A 22,898-nucleotide genomic window follows, 5' to 3' on the forward strand; every position below is an offset into this window, starting at 1 on the left:
CGCGCCTGAAGATCGCAGAGGATCACAATGTAGTGGTACTAGCATACAAATAAATGGGGTTGCAGCCGACTTGCATGTTTGCTGTGACTGCGACCCCAGAATTGCAAAAAATTCTAAAGTGTTGGATTTTTTCCATTTCGGGGTTGCGGCATGCATGCGATTTGCGGCAATCCCATTCATTGCCATGCTAGTACCACTACACTGCGATTCTTGAGCGCGACAGCTGTCACATGATCAAGATTGAAGTGTAGCCGAACCCTTAAGCAATTCTACAACATAAATGCCGTTATCAGTGTGACAAACCTGGGGAAAGAGCGCCCAGAAAACGCCCTTAGGGTCCATTCATATGTGTTTTGCGGATCTGCAAAACACGGACACCGGATGCGGACCCATTTTGCGGACGTGTGAATGGACCCTAATAGAGCAATGTTTGCTGCGCGATTGTACGTTTCCCTGATAATCGTTAAGTGATTGCACACACGTGACGTCAGACAGACGTGGCCGTCATGACTGGTCTTGCGCAATCAGAAGAAGTGATCTCATTTTAACGATCCCAGCAAATCGTAAAGGAGATTTTTATTTGGTTGATAATGAAAAGCAGCGTGAGCGCCCATGTATTCTGTGTATGACACACGACTGTCCAGGGCCAGGGCTTTATGTGACCTCCCAGTCACAGGTCCATCTGGGTCTGGGCTGAGTAGGTAGGACAATATTTACTAAAGCCATGGTGATGGGGGGATCATGCAGTTACTATGTGTTCTGCTCACAGGGGCTGATGTCAAGCTGTGTCTCTCCACAACACTAACACCATTTGGTGCACAGAGAGTTAAACAGCATCTCATCCGCCAAGTCAGAGGCCACATACTTCTAGTAATTGGGATCTGAGTCAAGTTCTCCCACGTTTGAGGCTGAACCCAACTCCTCGAATCAGTGTTTATACAACGGAGGCAAGAAAGGAAGAGCCAGGAAGGGCAGCAACTCCGGGAGAGGCTCAGCTTTCTTATCTGTCCGTCTGTCTGTCTGTCATCTATATATTATCTATCAATCTCCTATCTATCTATCTATCTATCTATCTATCTATCTATCTATCTATTATCTATCTATCTATCTATTATCTATCTATCTATCTATCTATCTATCTATCTATCTATCTATCTATCTATTATCTATCTATCTATCTATCTATCTATTATCTATTATCTATCTATCTATCTATCTATCTATCTATCTATTATCTATCTATCTATCTATCTATCTATCTATCTATCTATTATCTATCTATCTATCTATTATCTATCTATCTATCTATCTATCTATCTATTATCTATTATCTATCTATCTATCTATCTATCTATTATCTATCTATTTATTATCTATCTATCATCTATCATATATCTATTATCTATCTATCTATCTATCTATCTATCTATCTATTATCTATCTATCTATCTATCTATCTATTATTTATTATCTATCTATTATCTATCTATCTATCTATTATCTATCTATCTATCTATCTATCTATCTATCTATCTATTTATTATCTATCTATCTATCTATCTATCTCATATCTATCTTCTATCTATTTATTATCTATCTATCTATCTATCTATCTATCTATCTATCTATCTATCTATCTATCTATCTATCTATTATCTATTATCTATCTATCTATCTATCTATCTATCTATCTATCTATCTATTATCTATCTATCTGTCTATTATCTATCTATCTATCTATTTATTATCTATCTATCTATCTATCTATCTATTATCTATCTATTATCTATCTATTTATCTATTATCTATTTATCTATCTATCTATCTATCTATTATCTATCTCCTATCTATCTATCTATCTATCTATCTATCTATCTATCTATCTATCTATCTATCTATCTATTTATTATCTATCTATCATCTATCTATCTATTATCTATCTATCTATCTATCTATCTATCTATCTATCTATCTATCTATTTATTATCTATCTATCTCTATATCTATCTATCTATCTATCTATCTATCTATCTATCTATCTATCTATCTATCTATCTATCTATCTATCATCTATCTATCTTTTATCTATTTATCATCTATCTATTTATCTATCTATCTATCTATCTATCTATCTATTTATCTATCTATCTATCTATCTATCTCTCTCATATCTATGTATTGTCTCTATTTATGGATCTATTTCATGTCTTTCTAGCTCTGGTATCTGTCCCCTTTATCTCTCTATGGTTAGGCATCTGCCCACTAAACCTATCATTTTGTTTGACATCACAGATACAAAGCTCCTTAGTTGTCAGACAATCAGCCTCTAAGATCACGCATTTCTTGTCTGCTTGTGATTTGTAACGCAGGTACATTAATCAGAGAGCGGACCATAGAAATAGGCAGTAAAAACATAACCTGGCCGCAGAGCCTGAGTGCTAGCCTACAGCCGCCAGCATTACCATAGGCTTGCCTCTCTTTTCAGACTCCCTTTGCCGTATGGAATTCTATTCATATAATCAAAAGGCAAACAGTCAGCATTGCCCCCTGCTTTACACTGCAGTTCTGCTTATACAGATCTACTATTGTATATTAGCACACTCACAAGGATAAAAAAATAATATAGTAATAGCAGATGCAGTAACTGTTAGTGATGAGCGGCATAGGCAATATTTGAATTTGCGATATTTCACAAATTGTTGTCTGAATATTCGCCATAAATTCACAAATTCGAGAATTTGTGATCTCCAGCCATTATTTTCTTGATTACGAAAGGCAACTTTCCTATTGGATGCTAGGGATGTTGCTAAGTGCCGATATTCGCAATAAATTTGCGGTAAATTTACGATAAATTTGTGATTAGAATATCCGTGATCAACACTATTCGCGAATACGAATATATAGCACTATATTCGCTGGGGTCCTAGGTTCGAATCCGACCAAGGACAACATCTGCATGGAGTTTGTATGTTCTCCCCATGTTTGCGTGGGTTTCCTCCAGGTTCTCCGGTTTCCTCCCACACTCCAAAGACATACTGATAGGGACCTTAGATTGTGAGCCCCATTGGGGACAGTTGGATGGTAATGTCTATAAAGCGCTGTGGAATATAGTAGCGCCATATAAGTGCATAAAATAAATAAATAAAATAAAATCTATCCGCAAATTCTCGAAGTGGTGATATTTGCGATTAAAATTCGCGATTCGAATATTCGAGCTCAACACTGTTACACAAATACATATGTATATTTGTGGGGTCTTTGGAACATCTGCTTACAGGGTGCCTCTAATATAGATGGTATCTTTTGAAGAATAAGGCTACATGCACACGACCGTTGCGTTTTTTGCAGTCCGCAAACCGCAGATTCGCAAGAAACGGAAGCCGCCCATGTGCCTTTCGCAATTTGCGTAACGGAATGGGCGGCCCATTGTAGAAATGCCTATTCTTGTCCGCAAAATGGACAAGAATAGGACATGCTATATTCTTTTTGCGGCCCCATTGAAGTGAAGTCCGCACCCGAGCTGCAAAAACTGCAGACCCGAAAAACGGTTGTGTGAATGAGGCCTAAACCTGAAGGCAGGGGAGGCAGTTCGCCTACTGGGGGCACTTTGGCCATGAGAACCCTACCACACCATGATATCCCCTGTAAAGCTCCTGTACAGGGAAGACATTTGGCATTGCCCCGTGTACGTTGGACATGATATCTCCTCTGCAGGCAGCAGAGCAGGAGGAGCTGAGCAGATTGATATATAGTTTTATAAGCAAAACACATTTAATTTATTCAAATCCCTGCTGTTTCAGCATTCGGGAGTCCAGTAGGTGGTCCAACTTACCGAGTCACAGCCTTCCTTGTATCAGAGCTGTCAATCACCGAGTAGGACCTCCCACTGGACTCTTAAGCCCAGACTCAACAGGGATTTGAATGAATGAAATACAGGTTATACTCAATCTTTTTCCTGCATTCATATTGCTCAGCTCCTCCTGCTCTGTAAGATGCTGCCTGCATATACAACATATCAAGATTCCTTTAAAGGGGTTGTCTGGGTTCAGAGCTGAACCCAGACATACCCATATTTCCACCCATTTTTCACCCTGATATTAACATTGGAGGATTTCATGCTCCGATGCTCCCCCTTGACCTGCACTATATTTTTTACACTGCTAAGCGGAGGCTTCCACCTAGCAGCGTTCCCGCTCTGATGGGTGGTCTTTAGCGCTGCCCTATCCGTTTTACAGGCTAGGCTAGGGCAGCGCTAAAGCCCTTATATTAGTTCCGGTGATGTCACAGGGATCACTGCTGGGTGGAAGCCTCCGCCAAGCAGTCCCTATGGAGAGCCCGGTGTGTCACCGGATCTACTAAAAATTCCTTGAATGAATGAATGGCACAGGGCAAAGACTCATATTAGGGGGATGCCTTGGTGAAAATGTGGGTATGAACCCGGACAACCTGGCTATAGAGATGCAGAGGTAGCAGTTGCACATGGATCCTGGAGCCACAGAACAAGACACAGTAACATAAGTGATTCATGGATTTGGATCTTCTTACAGATTGTTCATTGGTGCCCAGGAGCTAGAAGTTATTCCTGCTAAAATGTGATGATATTACATTATGTTTTAGTTTAGGAAAAAAACTACAAAAACTGAACAGTAAAGCCTCTTACATGATACAAGTCTGCACAAAAGGAAGAGGGACATCGATAATAAAAAGCCTTCCAACAGAATTCCTAATCCTTTGTTATGGCAAGAAGTACAGAGGGAAATCAATGGATTTTATACACACTTCGTATTGTACTTTTGTCACAAACAGAAGGAAAGATGGTGCTATGCGGGTTCAGCTAACTATACTCCGACTGACAATGACCGGAAGGAAAGTGAGGAAATGGCTAATTATGGTCGAGCTACTTACATGGAAAGAAAGGAGATTTTCTGAGCCAAAAATATTCTCTCCCAGTCTGTAGCACAGTATCCAGCACCTGCTGAGCGGATTGTGGAGACAGGGCCGTCATTTGGCACAGAGGTTTCAGGATGTCCCAATATTGCAATTACTAGTATTGCATTACCTTTGTCTACCAAAATTGTAACATACAGAGTGCATTGCAGAAGTATTCAACCCCCTAAAAAGTCAGTTAGTTTGTCTGTATTACAAATGATACCCACATTGAACCCAAGCCAATCTTCAAAATCACCACGGAGAAATCTGGGGGGTGAATACTTTTGACATGCTGAATTTGGTATTGCATTTCTTTCTTTGAGCTGGGATTGCGGGATAACAGGTAAGAGCAGCCATATTAGTTGTCAAATATGAATTGGCTTTTTTAGCAGCAGATGGTAAAATGTCGATTTGTCATTTAGAGAAGATATGAACCAGTGTGAACTATTAAACCTGGCATATTGTATGGTAGGTTTGATCATGCTGATTAAAACAATACCTCATTTCTCATTGTAGGCTGCAGCGTTCCTAAGATAGGAGGATTTTAATCTTTATGTAAATCAGGCAGTTGGAGCACCGAGGGGTAGGCTTTGGGGCTTCGAGCACCACTACAGCTACGCCACTAGTGCTTTATATACTCCCCCATTGATCGACAGGGCTCATAGACCTGCCTAATGGTGTCTGCTCTGTCACTCACTAATAATCATTGGTGGCTCAGCTTTAGGCCTCATGCACACGACTGTTTTTCGGGTCTGCATCCGAGACGCAGTTTTTGCGGCTCGGGTGCGGACCAATTCACTTCAATGGGGCCGCAAAAGATGCGGACAGCACTCGGTGTGCTGTCCGCATCCTTTGCTCCGTTCCGTGGCCCCGCAAAAAAAAAGTATAGCATGTCCAATTCTTGTCCGTTTTGCGGACAAGAATAGGCATTTCTACAATGGACCGCCTGTTCCGTTCCGCAAATTGCGGAAGTCACACGGGCGGCTTCCGTTTTTTGCGGACTGCAAAAAACGGAACGGTCGTGTGCATGTAGCCTTAAAATGTTATATAGAGTCATTGGTGTCAGTGTATTTTATCAAAAGCATCTATTCCACTAGGAATGCATGATTTTGACATTTTGTGCTATGCAGTTATTGGCGGTAGTGGAGCCTCTGCAGAGGGCAGCGAGCGCCGTGTGGGGAGGAGAGCTTACCTTTCCATCCTGCTTGCAGCTATGCTCGTCGGCTGTGTGCAAAGCCACTGACGATATCACACGTAGCGGAGGAGCCCAGCTCTCTTAGGCCAACCAATCAATAGTATGGAGTCAGAGAAAAGTGTCTATCCTCCAGGCTGAGCACCAGTGATAAATTTGGCGCAGGTGAAGACAGTAAGGTTACACCATCTATAGGGTTAGTAAATCTGGGCCACTCTTTATAGGGCTAAGTCAGCTGAATGTAGTGACACCTTTCACTTAGCGATCTGTTGCTTCATTCTGGAGGGGAAAAAAAAGTACTTTTAATTCATATGCAAATGAGCAGCTAACTGAATTTCCTGGTGACACACTCCCTTCAAACTGAATATAAAAACATAGTATTAATATTTTTTACTCTATGTCTATGCAGATGATTTTTGGTAAGTTCCCACGGCTATAAAGGTATATCAAGAAATAAATCAGCAAGAATTTCAGGCCTAGACATAACATGGAGGCCGCCAGGCAGATGGGCAATCTCCATCCCATTACTGCGCACGTGCCGAATGTGCTCCACTGTTTTTTCACTGTGTTTTCACAGCCTGGCCTGTCTTAGTGGTGGGGGCGCGCCATAATAGGCAGTGAGCGGAGCCTCTGGGAGCACGGAGGTGCAACGGCATCGCCCTGATTGCTCCTAGGGTTTAATTAGCATATTATAAATCAGCACTGAGTTTTCTTGGCAAGACAGGGGCCGAGAAAGATGGGACCAAGGCCGTGACGCTCAACTGACCAGCGCACATCGCAAAGGTCAGCAAGCTTTATTCGGACATATGCCCTTTAAAGGGTGGAAACAACTTTAAAAGGTAATGGTATATTTTCTATTTGAGCAACATATCCAGCAGTATTCACCCGTTTGTGTTTTTTTATATATCTTTTTCACTGTATAAGGCCTCATGCACACGGCCGTTGTTTTGGTCCGCCTCCGGGCTGCAGTTTTGGCGGCTCGGAGGCAGACCTATTCACTTCAATGGGGCCGAAAAAGATGCGGACAGCTGTCCGCATCCGTTGCTCGGTTTTGTGGTCCGCAAAAAAAAAATCCAACCTGTCCTATTCTTGTCCGCGTTTTGCAGACAAGAATAGGCAGTTATATCCATGGCTGTCCGCGGCGTTCCGCAAATTGCGGAACGCACACGGACGCCATCCGTGTTTTGCGGATCCGCAATTTGCGGACCGCAAAACACACAGCGGTCGTGTGCATGAGGCCTAACTTGCACGCTTTGCTTTCTATACATATATTTATAAGCATCATGGCAACCGTCGCGACTTTTCCTGGCTTCGGGTTCAGTTCTGAATCCAAAGTAATGCCATATAACACAATCTGAAGGGCTGTTAAAGAATCATCCCCCCCCCCCCCTAAATGTGCGATATCTGTCAACGAATGAAAACGCTATTAGTGGCTTTTTACGTAAAGCAACTTTAGTCATTTTGGCTTTTTGAATGGATTTTACATTTGATGCATAGAATATTTGTCGAAGAGCACATGAGGGAATATTGTAACCGTAACATTAAATTACTGCGTAAGGTATAGCGTCCACCATTACCCGCTCCGGCTATTAAAGCAGATTCACTGTCCCATCGCTTGCAATGTCAATGAGCACAGGGCTCAGACTGAATAATCTTCCTCGGCTAAAATGGACTTGTAATGGATTGAGAAAATGGACCCAATAATTCTGGAGCCAGACACGGCAATTTACTTGTACATCGCGGGAACGTATATTGGAGCTGCAGTAAAACCTATACACTCAGACACATCTAACATCCTGTGCTGTCACTGACAGGCCTGTCGTAATTCAGACCCAGACAGGGCTCTCGACACAGCCGTATACTGTATGTATGCACAGGAACGTTGGCTATAAAATCTATAGTGTCTTTGTCTGGGAATTGCTGATGAGCCCCATGCGGAGGGCGGAGGTGGAGACTGTAGAAAGATCTGGAGTAAGACAAAATGACGACAAAAGGACAATCTGCAAACATTTGGGACACATTAGGCTTTCACTTGAGCCTCCTTTCCCCATGATCAAATCTAATTTGAGCCATCTTGGTACTTGCATTGGACTGAGAGGGGTCAGTATGGACCCATTAGGTCATTTGTATTACAGTATAAAGTCTAAACTTATAAATAAGTGTCTACTTTTACTCCCTTCCAAAAACAGCGCCACTTCTGTCTACAGGTTGTGTCTGGAATTGCAGCTCAGACCTATTCAATTGAATCCTGCTCAGCTGCATGACCAGACGCCACCTATGGACAGTAAGAAGCGGCCATGCTGCTGTCAGGATGTGGCCACCTTGCCGTTGAGTACCACCGCCTGGGCGTACATGTCGCAGCAGATCATTTGAACTAATTACAACAAATTGTTTGGTGTCTATTGCTAATGGCAGTGCCGTAACAAAAGAAAAGGGGGCAGTTATTAAGAATCAGCGCTGAATATAAAACTGTTGGGGTCATTTATCAAACTAGTGTAAAGTAGAACTGGCTTAGTTGCCCATAGCAACCAATCGGATTCCTCCTTTCATTTTTCACAGCTCCTTTGGAAAATAAAAGGTGGAATCTGATTGGTTGCTATGGGCAACTCAGCCAGTTCTACTTTACACCAGCTTGATAAATGATCCCATGTGTTCTTATTAGTATTTTACGGTACCACCCCCGCGGTACTTATCCGCAAGCAGGCTGCATCCCAATCCCAGCACAGCCACACTATGTGGGCATACTGTAATGCTGCTGACAACCCATTTACAGGGGTTTTCTGGAAGTTTAATATCGATGGCCTGTCCTCAAAATAGGTCATCAATATCTGATCAGTGGGGGTCTGACACCCGATCCGCTGCTTGAAGAGGTCACGGCACTCTGGTGAGCGGTGCAGCCTTTTCCTAGGCCAGGGGCATCACGTTCATCAGTTACGTGGCCTAGGCACAGCTCAGGCCCATTCAAGTAAATGACCTGGAACCTGGGTTGCAATAGCAAGCAGAGCCGCCATACAAAATGTACAAAACTGTTCTTGATGAGGTCTTGATGCTCACCGATTACCATGTCCTCGTCAAATAGGTGATCATCGGGGTGGCAGGTGCCAGACTCCCACCTATTCCGAGGATAGGCCATCAATATAAAAGTCCCAGGAATCCCCTTTAAATGTGCCCCTTTAGGCTATGTGAACATGAGAGATTCTAAAAAGTGAAGCATGCCTTATTTGAGGGTTTCCTTTTATTTTTATTCTCAGGATCGGTGGGGTCGGCATATCATATCATAGGGATGTGCCATGACTTTATAAAATGGGAATACCCCTCTGATTCACTCCTGGACATCTGGCACTATCCTAACTAACGGGCCCCGCTTGCTCCTGCTATCACACACTGAAAAAGGGCGTATCTTTAAAAACGATTTTAAACTGCATGCGTTTTACTATGAATCACCATGTGGTTTTTACAGGTGAACATGTTAAAAAAAATTGTGTTTTGGCTGTAAAAAAAATTGTGCTGCCAATAACAGCATTGCGATGCCATAGCAATTCACGGTAAGACGGTGCACTGTTTTTTTTAAGCGTTTTGGTCATAAATGACTAATGCAAAGTTACCATTGGCCTGCAGAAACTCTGTGGCCATAATTTTGAAGGTAGGTGTTCTGCGGTTCCCCCGGCACGGTGGGTGGCTGGGGCAAAGGTGTGCAGTGAAAGACCTTCATTCTCAGGGTGGGTCCAAAAATCAACCTCTACCAATTAGAAAGTGATGGCATATCTTGATGAACGTACAAGATGGGAATGCCCTTGTAAAACCCTAAAAACCAGAAGTAGAACATCGCATAGGCTACACGTGCATTGCGGGATTCATGGTCCTTACAAATCTGTGGTTCCTCTGTGTAAAATCGGAGGTACAATATAGGCCTGTAAATTTCTGTAGGTGCCATAATCTGGATCCAGAAGTCCATGGGCCTCTACTCTACTAATTCTATATGGAGGGAAACATGGATTCTCACTTATTCCCTAACAGTCTGTGAGAAATAAAAATGGTGACCCACTCCAGAGAACGCATACTATGGAGGCATGGCTTCAGGGGGAGAATTTGGTGCCTCATGGAGGCCGATGTGAATATGAAAATGACACAATAGGATTGGACAACACCATCCTACTGTTTCTCAGGAGACCTCAGACGAGGGTCTACCAACCCATATAGCGCTCTTATGATATCACAATTTATATAGCAATATCTAATGAAAAGCTCCATCACGGATATACGGAGGTCCATATGGCTATGCCCCTTCCCATTAATAAGCAGAATTAACGCTTTTTTCTTGGCAAGTGCTGAAATACCACAAAAACCTCCATATAAAAGCCTTTTAGCGAGCGTGTCTTAGCAAACCTTCAGTGCATTGTGAAATCGCTCTCTTCTGTTTGCCGGATTTTATTACGGTTCAGTGACTTGCAAAGTGCAGAATGTGATTACAGGACCCTTCTCGCCTCCCCCACAACAGAGCTGCTCACAACTGCCCCTTCCTGACGAACCGTGATTGTAAACTCCTCGAAATATGAAAAAAACAGATCATTGCGGCATCTGGCGATAATTGCTCATTAATTGATGCTTAATGCTGCCGCCTTCATTGTTGTGTTTGCTGCTAGTGGGGTTAATGATAGTGATAGCGTGGATGTTTTATTATTTTATAACAGTTGGTGTGTTCTTAACACTCAGTAATGGATTTAAAGAGACGTTGTCGTATTGTTTTATTAGCTATATGCTGTTAGAGGGGACAGGTCACCATGTTTTCATTTGAAATAAGGACAAGCACAGATATGAGTCCTCCGCGCAATACTATGGGAGGATCAAGGACTGCTGGCAATGAACATTAGGCCTCATGCACACGACCGTTGTGCGTTTTGCGGTCCGCAAACTGCAGATCCGCAAAACACAGATGGTGTCCGTGTGCGTTCCGCAAATTGCGGAACGGCACGGACAGCCATTGATATAACTGCCTATTCTTGTCCGCAAAACGGAGTGCTGTCCGCATCTTTTGCGGCCCCATTGAAGTGAATGGGTCCGCATCCAAGCCGCAAAAACTGCAGCTCGGATGCGGACCAAAACAACGGTCGTGTGCATGAGGCTTAATGCTGATATATAGCGCTACCTTTTATGGTTAGGGGTTTTCTGAGACTTCATAACTGATGACCTATCCTCAGGATAGGTCATCAGTATCTGATTGGTGGGGGTCCAACTCCCAGGACTTTTGCCCATCAGCTCCTATGAGCTTTTTCCTAGACCAGTGACTACATTTTCATCAATCACGTGGCCAAGGAGCAGCTCAGCCCCTTAGAAGTGAATGGGCCTGGGCTGCAATACCAAGCACAGCCACTATACAATGTACGGCGCTGTGCTTGGTAAGTTGACAGGAGGCCTTGGCTCAACTGCCAGTACAGGTGCCTTCTCAAAGAGCTGATCAGCAAGGGTCCTGGGTGTCGGACCCCCACCAATCAGATACTAATGACCTATCCATAGCATGGGTCATCAGTTACAGTATAAGATCTTGGAAAACTCTCTTTAATGTAAAAAATGAAAATCAGACATCATATTGTACATGAAAATCTGTTTCTAACAAAGCTAGAACCAGCCCTGTACCTCACATGGATCCAGAGATCTCCCCATTCATTTCCCAATTGCCCTGCTAGATTTTTTCCAAGCTGGCAACTTTTTTATTCCAAGCTGGCAAGGAGGTGTGTCCTTTCCCACTAAGGCATGTCCTTTCTGCTGCAGATCTCTCCTTGTATCTCTCAAAGCTTCTAACAGTAGATTGAGCTGTTGGCAGTGAAGGATGGAACTGAACATGTGCGACCACTTCAGCAATGGTCCTGGAGGACAAAAAGAAGACAAAAAGTAGGTGGCGCTATACAGATACATTTCAATGAGTAATTCAGTGGCTATACTTTTATCATTTTTAATTACGGTAAATGCAGTGGTAAAAGTATTCAGATCCATATACTGGTTTGAAAAATGTAGAACATTTTTGGTGGGACAGCCCCTTTATTTAAAAGAAAAGTTTTTCAACTATAGAGATTCTTGCTACTCAATGGTGTGTGTGTGTGTGTGGGGGGGACTTAGTTGCCAATAGCAACCAATCAGATTCCACCTTTTGTTTTCCAAAGGAGCTCTGAAAAATGAAAGGTGGAATTTGATTGGTTGCTATGGGCAACTGCTTTCATTTACACCAGTTTTAATAAATCTTCATCTAGGAATTTCGCATGTATAGTGTGAATGGAGACAAAGCTGCATTACGGTCAGTTTATTTGTTGTAAGATATTGGATGCACATAATATAGCTGTGTTTACAGAGCCTTATATCATATATAGAAAAGGAATTCCCAATGGCTACATAGTGCGGAGTCACGGGCACCCCATGTTCTGCAAACTGCTGTGTGCATGAAGCCCACATTTAAAGTGATTATCCATCTTTGTAACATTGATGGTCAACCCTTTGGATAGGCCATCATTGTTAAATAGGTGAAGGTCTGACTCTTGGCCCCTCTGCCGATTAGCTGTTTAGGAGGGCTAGTTCATACTCATGGTACCATACTGTTTGTAATGGCTGTTCTGAGTATTGTAGCCTTGTCACTTGAATACTCAGAACAGTTCTTAAAATACGTATGGCCTTCTGGGTATGAACTAGCCTGCGTCCCGATGTAAACAGTGAAGAGGCCTCTGCGCTGGCATGAGCATCATGGCTGCTTCAAACCTTCTAGGAATGGACCATCTATTTTACAAAGCCGGATAACCCCTTTAGTGTCCATTCACACGTCCGTAGTGTATTGCGGATCTGCAAATTGCGGATCCGCAATACACCCGGCCAGCACCCCCACAGAACTGCCTATTCTTGTCCGCAATTGCGGACAAGAATAGGACATGTACTATTTTTTCCAGAGCCGCGGACCAGAAGATCGGGCGCGCGCTCAGGAAATGTGGATGCGAACAGCACACTGTGTGCATCCATTCCTGCCCCATAGAGAATAAATGGGTCCGCATAGAATGGGATGCGGACCCATTCTACGGACGTGTGAATTGACCCTAAAGGTAATAGCTAAGACTTGTATACCTGAACCCATCTATGTCCCTTGGTAATTAATACCAGCCTTTTTTAAAGGGGTTATCCCATAATTAATGTAAAAAATGAAAATCAGACATCATATAGTACATGACAAACCATCTCTAACAAACCTAGAACCAGCCCTGTACCTCACATGGATCCAGAGATCTCCCCAGTCATTGCTCTGCTAGATTTATATCAGGCTGACAGCTCAATGGGAGTGTCTTTTCTGTTGCAGTTAAGGGGGCGTGTCCATGCTCTCCCTATCAGAAGCCAGGATGCAGTTGGAGGATGAAACTGAGCATGTGCGGCCATCTCAGTGCACTGGACAAAGAAATAATAATAAAAAAACAGCAGGTGGCGCTATACTGATACATTTTATTGAATAACTCATTGGCTATGCAGAATTTTTAATTACATGCAATTACAAAATAATTCAGATTCAGGTGCTAGTTTGCAAACTGTAGTAACTTGTCTTGCAGGAGAAAGCTTTCGGGGTGTGCACATGCCTCTTTTTTTGTTTCCGAGATCCTTTCCCCTTTCCTGGGCAGGTCCACTCCTTTCATAGTGCATCACACCCCTTCTTGTGACATACCCTACTCCCTCAGATCCCAATCATAAATGAACAGAATTTTTTCCTTTCTGATTTTGTCTCTTTTTGTGATATAAAAAGTGTTGTGAAGGTGAATGTCTCTACGCCACCTCCTCCATACAATTAAAGGGCTTCTCCAAAATTTTGATATTGATGGCCAAGTTCAGGAATGTCAAACTCGTGGCCCTCCAGCTATTGCAAAATTACAACTCCCAGCATGACCTGATAGCTGTAGACTGTCGGGGCATGATGGAAATTGTAGTTTTGCAACAGCAGGAGGGTCCTGGTCATCAATATGAGATCTGCCGTGGTCCTGTTAAGCTGTTTGAGAAGTCCGCTGTCCTCCGGTGAGTGCTGCAGCCCCCTGGCAGATTACCAAGAGCAGTGTGGTCCATTGGATAGTGACTGAGACTGAACTGCACCTAGGCCATGAATGTAATGTCACTTGGCTAGGAAGAGGCCGAGGCGCCCCATGGAGAGCTGTGGTCTCTTCAAATAGCCGATCAGGGCTGGGGCATCGCACACTTAAATGGGTCACATAAACATAGCGGATGTCTTCTAAAAGAGCACCACTCTTGTTCATTCCAGTGGATGAGTCTGGGCTGCAGTACCACACACAGCCCAGGGGGCAAGGGTGGCACTGTTTCCATTAAGTAATTCAAGCAGCCATGTTTTTTTTTTTCTTAAACATTCCCTTTAATTGCAAATAGACTGCTAGCATATAAGAGCTTTCCATTGCTGTGTCCCTTTAAATTTCAGATTTCTTTGTAAAAGCAGCACATAGATTTATCTAGAACAATAAATACCATTTAGGAATATTTAAAGGTATAAAAATTCCGGTATATACGGCCTTGTCTCCTAAACTAGAGACATTTCGCAATATCACTTTCAATAACTCTTTTCCCCTTGACAACTTTACCACATACTATTTCTCTTTGTACAAAAGGTTTCGCTTTCAGAAATGTTTTCAATGTGTGCGGCCTTTAGCTCTTCACAAATAAAGCCCTTGGCGGAAATATTGCAAGCAAAGAGTCCTAGTCACAGAACAATAAAAGCCTGCTATTAGCCTCTGAAGGGATATTGGCGGCGTGTACACTAGGATTTACTGGTGCACAGACCACCGCTGCACATGTCTAGAAAGATGGGTTAAAAATAAACTTTAGCTTCTCTATCCATTGTCAGAAGCCCTCGCATTATATTCCTGAGATTTGCACACGTGTCACAATCACACTTCTGGATATTTAGACAGAAACAAGTTCTTATAAGGAAATGTTGCCCGAGGTCCTTGAAAGAAACCTAGAGTTTTATCAAGTTCTATGTTATGTTATCGCTCCATCATATTAAAGGGCTCGGCCCATCTCAGACACTGGTAGCACATGTATTTATTTTACTCACGTATCTAGCGCTGACATTTTCAGACAGTATCATCACTTGCTGTCCCCAATGGAGCTCAGAATCTAAGTTCTGTATCAGTATGGAGGAAATCGCAAGCACCAAACTCCATGCAGATGTTGTCCTTGGTCAGATTCGAAACTAGGACCCCAGCGCTGCTATCCAGAGAGAACCATGAGAAACGGGACCAGTGCTCTGGTGGATTTATGTCAGATTCAGCAGCATCAGCGGCTAAGTGAAGGACTTACACACACTCTGCAGAAGCTTTTAATAAAAAATTATTTAGATAGTTGTAAATGAAAAAAAAAAAAGTTGATGCAAAGGTGTCCACAACCTTCATCTCAAACACACTGTATAGAGCTAACTTCATAGAAGTAAATTAACCTTCCAAAAATTTTTCGGAGTGCGGAAGAATCCACATAAACACAGGGAGAACACGCAAACTCCATGCAGATGTTGTCCTTGGTTGTATTTGTACCCAGGGCCAGTGATGGCCAGTTCGCCGTGTTCGCCCTCAAACACATGCGAGCTGCCATCTTAACTGACAAGTCCGGCGATGCACAGGTAAGTCCTTACCTGTGCCTGTGCGCGAGCCGGTCTGAAATGAAATGCGGTCACCGGGAGCAGGCAGTTCCGAGAACAGCCCGATGAAGGCCCCGGAGGCTGTTCTCGGAACTGCCTGCTCCCGGTGACCGCATTTTATTTCAGACCGGCTCGCGCATAGGCACAGGTAAGGACTTACCTGTGCATCGCCGGACTTGTCAGTTAAGATGGCAGCTCGCATGTGTTCACGGGCGAACACGGCGAACTGGCCATCACTGCCCAGGGCTGTACTTCTGCAAGTAACAGTACTAATGCCGGAGCCACTGTTGAGCTGATCAGCAATGGAAACCTAAACCTTTTCAATAGTTTTTAAAGGTGTTTTCCAACAGTTAAACAGACTTCCCAAAGTGTGAGACCCATGGTGGAGATCATACTTACTAAGTCCCCACCGCTGGGTTTGATGCTCCCAGGCCAGCTATTCCTCTTCCTACCATGCTAAAATCAACAACCATCGATGGTGGGGTGGAAAGGTGTTTGACATGTGACCTCTGCAGCCAATCACAGGCCGCAGTGGTGGCGCATCACGACAACTGGTCACGTGACACAAGGGAAGCAGGTCACTGCTACTGCCTGTTATTGGCTGCAGAGTTCACGTATCCCCCCTTTCCCCGCAGTTAGATGTTGATTTCAGAGCGACCCGGGAGCGTCAGACACCGAACTCAGCGGTAAGTATGATCACCAGCGCGGGTTGGCCACTCCAGAAGGTCTGCCTTACTCTTGGATAATTTAGTACAAATTGAAAAAAGTGTTTTCCATTTTTCACGTCCAATCTTGGCAGCCATTTTGTAGGCTTTTCTCCAGAATTATGTAATCCAGGACACCATCAGAGTCATGACCGTTAATCCTCATGTTAGGCACTGAGATCATGACTTAATTTTAAGCAATGCAAATGCAGGTTGAATGAATTCATTATTCACATTCTCATGAAAGACTGGCTTGTAGAATGGCCATCTCCTTTCTGATGAGGAAGTGAGAGCACACTAATTATTAAGGCATACAATCTTAAAGAGGATGGTCTATGGTGTTTCCAAGGCCAGCGGAATCTTTTTTTTCTGAGTCATATCCTTTTTAGTAGTATGTTCCGTAAAAATGTTCTATGTAAAATCAGCTTGTTCTTGTTTATATGGAGAGAGAAAAGAAAAAAAAAGAAGTTGATCCAAATAATGCTCAAGATACCACAGATTGCTTGGAAGATGTCACTACTTCACGACCCAATGTGTTATGGGCTTAGACTTAGGACTTCATATATTTTCCCACGGTAAAATATGAGTTAGGAAAAGCCACAAACATGTCAACATCTCAAACTGTTGAAGTCAACATTACCAGGAAGTTATTAAATATGAATCATTCAGCGTAGTGTATATCAGCTGCTCATAGATCATGGGGTCTGACTGAAAAAACCATGGAGGCAAATACTGGTACAGGACAGTGTAGGAGAAAGGTCATCATTAAACACAATTATCATAAATACCTACTGGCATTTTTAATCTATATTGCTCATATGGCACTAACATAGCCAGCATCAGCGTACAGAGATGGTCATTATTTATCAGTTTCTGTCCCCAATAGGGATCACATACAATGTAGACACACATTTGGTCATGTACCTATTGCTATGTTTTCAGGTGGGAGGAAGCTGGAGAACCAAGAGGAAACCCATCCAAATATGCTTATAACCAGGGTCGGAATAAGAGCTCCAAGAATACAGAGCATTTTATTCATTGGGAGTCCCAAACTACTGTGAGGCCCTCCTATACCACATACTGGAGGACATTTAGTAAGATTTGTACACTGCCCCATACTATACCATACTTTCCAACAATTAGAAGTTGGCTTGAGGGAAGGTGTTGATTGGGGCATGGGATGTGCGCTGCTTTTTTTCAGGTCTGGACATGCTCCTGTTTCTGAGCCTAACCTCCTTAAGTGTATGTACTGCCCCTTTCGTGACACATCACGCCTATTTTTATGATGAATAACGCCCTTTCATGGCATGTATGGGCACTGGGATTGAGGCTGCATCCCAGAGTCACATAAGGACTCATGGAGAAAGTACCCTCAACACACTCTAGATTTGCCAACTACTTCAGGAGTCCGAGATAATAGCATCTAAATAATTGCCTACTCACAAACACTCCAGTGCAGAGGTATCTGCAAACAGGTTTGCTCTTTAATGTTATGTAATGTATTGTTATTCCATTTTATGTATTGCACCCAGTATAGTGTGAATGGATGGCAAACCCAGGGTTAGATGTGGTCTCGTACTAACCTTTAGGAGAGTCTAGACTAGAGTTTCAGTGAGGAATTAAGCTCTACTTGGGACTTCTAATTGGGTCTCAAGTTCCAGAGACTAACGGATTCTCTACAGAAAGAGAAAGGCAGAGAAAGAGAGAGAAAAGGAGAATCTGGATGGAGTCAGTAAGGAAATCTGCGACTACAGCTATTCAGAAGTGGTGGGGCACTGTTAAGGCACCCTTCACACTTGGACACGTTCTGGCCAGACATGCTTTCAAAAACCTGTATCCTGCAGGGGACACTACAGCTACCACTGCCAGACTACCATTATCTTCTATAGATTCTACTGAGAGAGACTTTAGCCTGATAGAGAGGAAAGAGGGCCATAACTCCTATCCTTTGCCAGAATCCATACACTGCTTACTGGAATAGAATTACACTATGAACGATTGGAACTGTGTCTGTTATACTTGGATATACTACTACTCCTATCTTGTCCTACAGTAAAGAGAAACATTTATACTTCTAACTCTTGTCTGGTTTCCTCACTCTTACACGATACCTTGGTCATTGCACTATACACTCCCTGCCTTGCACCCGTCTAAACACCTCACATAAAGGGCACCCCAACTACCATCAGACAGGAGCCCCAGAATTGAGGGTGCCGCCTCCTTTCACCATATGGCTCTACGAAGCAACGGGGTGAGAACAGCCACCGTGATTGACCTTAACAACCTGAGCCACTATCACTCCCATCCTTCACCCACTGTGGCTTCTCATGGACCCCTGCACACTCTCTCTGTTCATCATAGATGTGGACAGCCCATTCAGTTGGATTATGCGCTACAAGAAGGGGGCGTGCCCAGCCTATAAAGCATTTTTTTTACACTCCCTAAATGCTGGTTTACTGTTAAGCATACATATATAGGGGGTCATTTCTTATTAAATATACGCCAATATTTTGCGTATATCTGTCGCAGATTCGGTTGCAACTGCGATTTGCGGACGACTCTGAGACTTTTTCCCGCTTGCACCAGGTCTAAAAAAGGGGGTGTGCCTATAAAACAAATTCACCAGAACTAAGCTTATGGCACAAATACAACCTGTTACACTACAGAATTAGCAGATCCATCACAAAATCAGGGTATCTCACAAAGATATTACTTTGTATCATGTTAAACTTCACCTCACAGTATACCCTTAAGGATGCCGCCCGTGTGCCTTCCGCAATTTGCAGAAAGGAACAGGAGGCCCATTATAGAGATGCAAAACGGACAAGAATAGGACATGTCTCATAATTTTTGCGGGGTCACGGAATGGAGCAACGTGCACTCTGTGTCCTGTCCGCATCTTTTGCGGACCCATTGAAATGCATGGTTTCGTATACGGAATCAAAATACGGTCCGTATACGGAACACAAAGAAATGTTTGTGTGCATGAGCCCTTACAATGGTAAAGATCTGCTGAGAGTTATTTTACAAACAAGAATGCTGCAACCCATCATCCAACCATACAAATGAATACAGTACTAATGAGTTGCAGTCCGTAATAGAATAAGCAGTTACATTTATTTACTCACAGGTGACTTTCCCCTTATTTGAGTTGCTCTCAGTTTTTTTCTTCTCATTTGGCCCAGACCATCATGATGACTTCTTTCAGCCACAAATTGTCTCTGCAGAGTTTACAACCCAGGTATACTCTTTATACTGCATTGGGAACTCCATATAATCAAAAACAAAAAAAACAAAACCCCAAAAATTGGGAATTGAAGGTTATTTTCTATCCCCCCTGAAAGGGTTAATAAAAACTTTTCAATACATTCTATTTACCCCAAAAGCATACCTTAAAAAACAACATGTCCCATATGACTACATCAACGGATAAACTGAACAATTAAATGTCTATTCTGGGAGATTGTTGTCTCATGGCCTAAAATAGCTGCCGTGGCACGGGAGGTAACCACATCTGCCAAAATTTGCAGATTTGGAACCAAAAAGCAAGACAGGATTAAAAAAAAGGAAAGTCAAGGATGACATGAAGGATTAGCATTGAATATTTGGTGCTGTACAATTGATGTGGTTGTATCTATTAGGTTGTTTCTCTTACCCACCTTGTTTTTCGTTTATGTGTATGGGCAGTATGCCACTTATTCATGGGTTTGAGATTAATGAGAGGGTCCAAGGCAAAATGAAAATGCCTTCAAGGGTCTACCCTTTCAAACATGACTTTCTCTCCCCTTTTACCGACCAACTGTACGTTGGTACACATTTTGTGTAATGTTGCCAATTCGGCAAAACACAACTTGGAGACTAGTATAAAAACTCTCTTCATTTAAGAGGGTGTGGAGGTAGCAGATGTTGGATGAGGTGACCCAAAGGCTCTTCTGTTACATAAGAGGACACCTGTGTTGTAAATGGCATGTGGTAGGTAAAGGACCAAGTCTTTGCACTGAGATCCAGGAACTTCAAATGACCTTTGTGCCCATAGCCCAATTTTGCCCTGTAAAGTATATGTGCCACCACAACTATTATGTTTATTTCAAAAGCAGCTTCCGAATATGTCTCAAAGTGCTTAGTGGGCCATTTTGTTCTATGGAACTGATCTAGAAATATAATAGCAAACATCAATGACTTCTTCCAGTGCGGTACAAATCGAATTTTCGGGTCCATTTACTTTATATGACACACTGTACAATGTCATTTATTTTAATAATAAAAACAATTATTTCTTCTTCCTATGACAGAAGTGTAGTCATTTCATAGCTGAAACTCTAGTTTATTCATCATGATATAAAGTTACTTCAGTCTCATATACTTTCTGTGCAAGTAATGGAAATGAAACGCACAAGTTCCACCAAATATCATTAATTTTCCCTTTGATATTTTGTTCTGTCAAAATCCTTTTGCGTTTATTAAGATTCACAAGAGTCCAAGTGAATCGAGACAATATCCAAAAATAATATTAATAGGTTGAATGCACATACTGAAAAATGCAGTCGAGTCTCTCCAACAGCATAATATCATATGGAACAAAATAACACTGACTCAGCCAAGATAAACTCAGATGCAAGTTACCATGGAAGCTTGTTAGTTTGAAAAGTTAAGAGTTTTTGGAAAATAATAAACCAGAACGCCGGGCGGTAAAACAAAAAATCACTTATAGGTGTAAATGTTACAGCCAATATCAATCTGGACCTGCTGGCGGTCTATAGAGTGGGCTCTACAAGTCATCCGGAACTTGCTAACACACATACCTGGAATAAAAACTGAGCTGGAAGGCTTAGCGTAGACCTCCTACTAGGTGAAAATAACTGTTTTATAGGCTCGAAATCACCTGCTTCTACATAATTAGTGGAAAACTTCCAAGGCTTTGACAGTCGATGATGTAACACATTACAGCAGACATTTGTACTCATTTATTAACATTTTCAGGGGCAAGAAGTCCAGGACTCAAAGGAAAACCATAAAAACTCCAAACTTTAATCCATATATTAAAAATAGCGCAAGAAAAATGTTCATGTCCCTCAACCCATATAGCTGGTCTACATGTTTATGTCTTTCCTCAGGCCAAGAAGAAGGACACAAGTCCAAGATATCTAGGCCGGCTACGTGGGTTGCAGGACGTAATTTTTTTTCTATTCCTATTTTTAATATTTGTATTAAAGGTTGGAGATTTTATGGTTTCCCACTGAGTGATGGGCTTTTTGTTCTTGTTTGGATTATGAGCTTGCTCTCCGGTCTTTCTTGCACCAGATGGGGAACTGAAAAGGAGGCAGCTGATTAACTATTTATTGCCATTTATTAACCCATTTTTTTGGTTTCTGAAATGTCCTTAATCTATTTTAGGTGTTTTGTATACAGGGCATTAAGCTCTTTATACAAAGTAAAACAATGGGGTTTGTACGGAATCAGTTCTTCCGGGAGTGAACAATATGCCTGGAGTCTAGTGCTTTCTCTTAGGTGGGCATCTGCTTCCCCTGCAGGAAAGTGGATGTCAGGTATTAAACATACTGTAACAGGTGTTCAACCATAGTTAGGACTTTATTAGGTTAATCCTATGCAGTTATTTCTCCCAAGGCATTTTGCTGTCTCCATCAGAAAACCATTGTTAAGGGACATAATTCACACTACACAAAGCTTGAAATATAGATAAAAAATGTATTTAGATGTTATAAAGGTGGTCTATGAGCCAGAGCAGAGAACGGCCAGCTGAGAGCAGTTCTGGTGGACCCGTTCCCTCCATCTATTAAATGGATGGCCATATATCTAAATCATACCTCCCAACTTTTTGAAAGGTCAAAGAAGGACACTTATTGTGTGAATGATCCATTTTTCCTGCATATCTATACACTTCAATAGTTTTCTGTCACGAAATAGCACAAAAATAATGTGAATATAGAAATTTCTAAAATCCCAACTGCATTAAATAATATAGAAAAGAGGCGGAATCAGACAAACACTATTGTGACTGTAATAATGCAAATCTATACCTGAGATCAAAAAGAGGGACATTTAAGGAGCAGAGAGGGACTGAGGGACTTGGGTCAAAAAAAAAGGAACTGTCCCTCCAAAAGAGGGACACTTGGGAAGTCCGCTAAATGAGCAGCATGTAATAATACGTACTACATCATGGCCAGGACCAGCTTTTATTCCTGAAGGTTTCTGAAGCTGGACCTGCACGTTCAACCACAACTCACCTGGAAAGATACTGACTGGCATAGTGACAAGATACATAACAATTTAAAGGTTTGGCAGCAGCATAAATTTGTGGGCTTCTGATATCAGGGACCCCCTTCCCTCTCCTAACAAAGTGGTTCCAGCATCATCTTACACACTGAACCATTTCCTGAAATCTGTGGCTTGAGCA

This window comes from Bufo bufo, chromosome 5 (assembly GCF_905171765.1).
Source record: "Bufo bufo chromosome 5, aBufBuf1.1, whole genome shotgun sequence".
In the NCBI taxonomy this organism is placed as follows: Eukaryota; Metazoa; Chordata; class Amphibia; order Anura; family Bufonidae; genus Bufo; species Bufo bufo.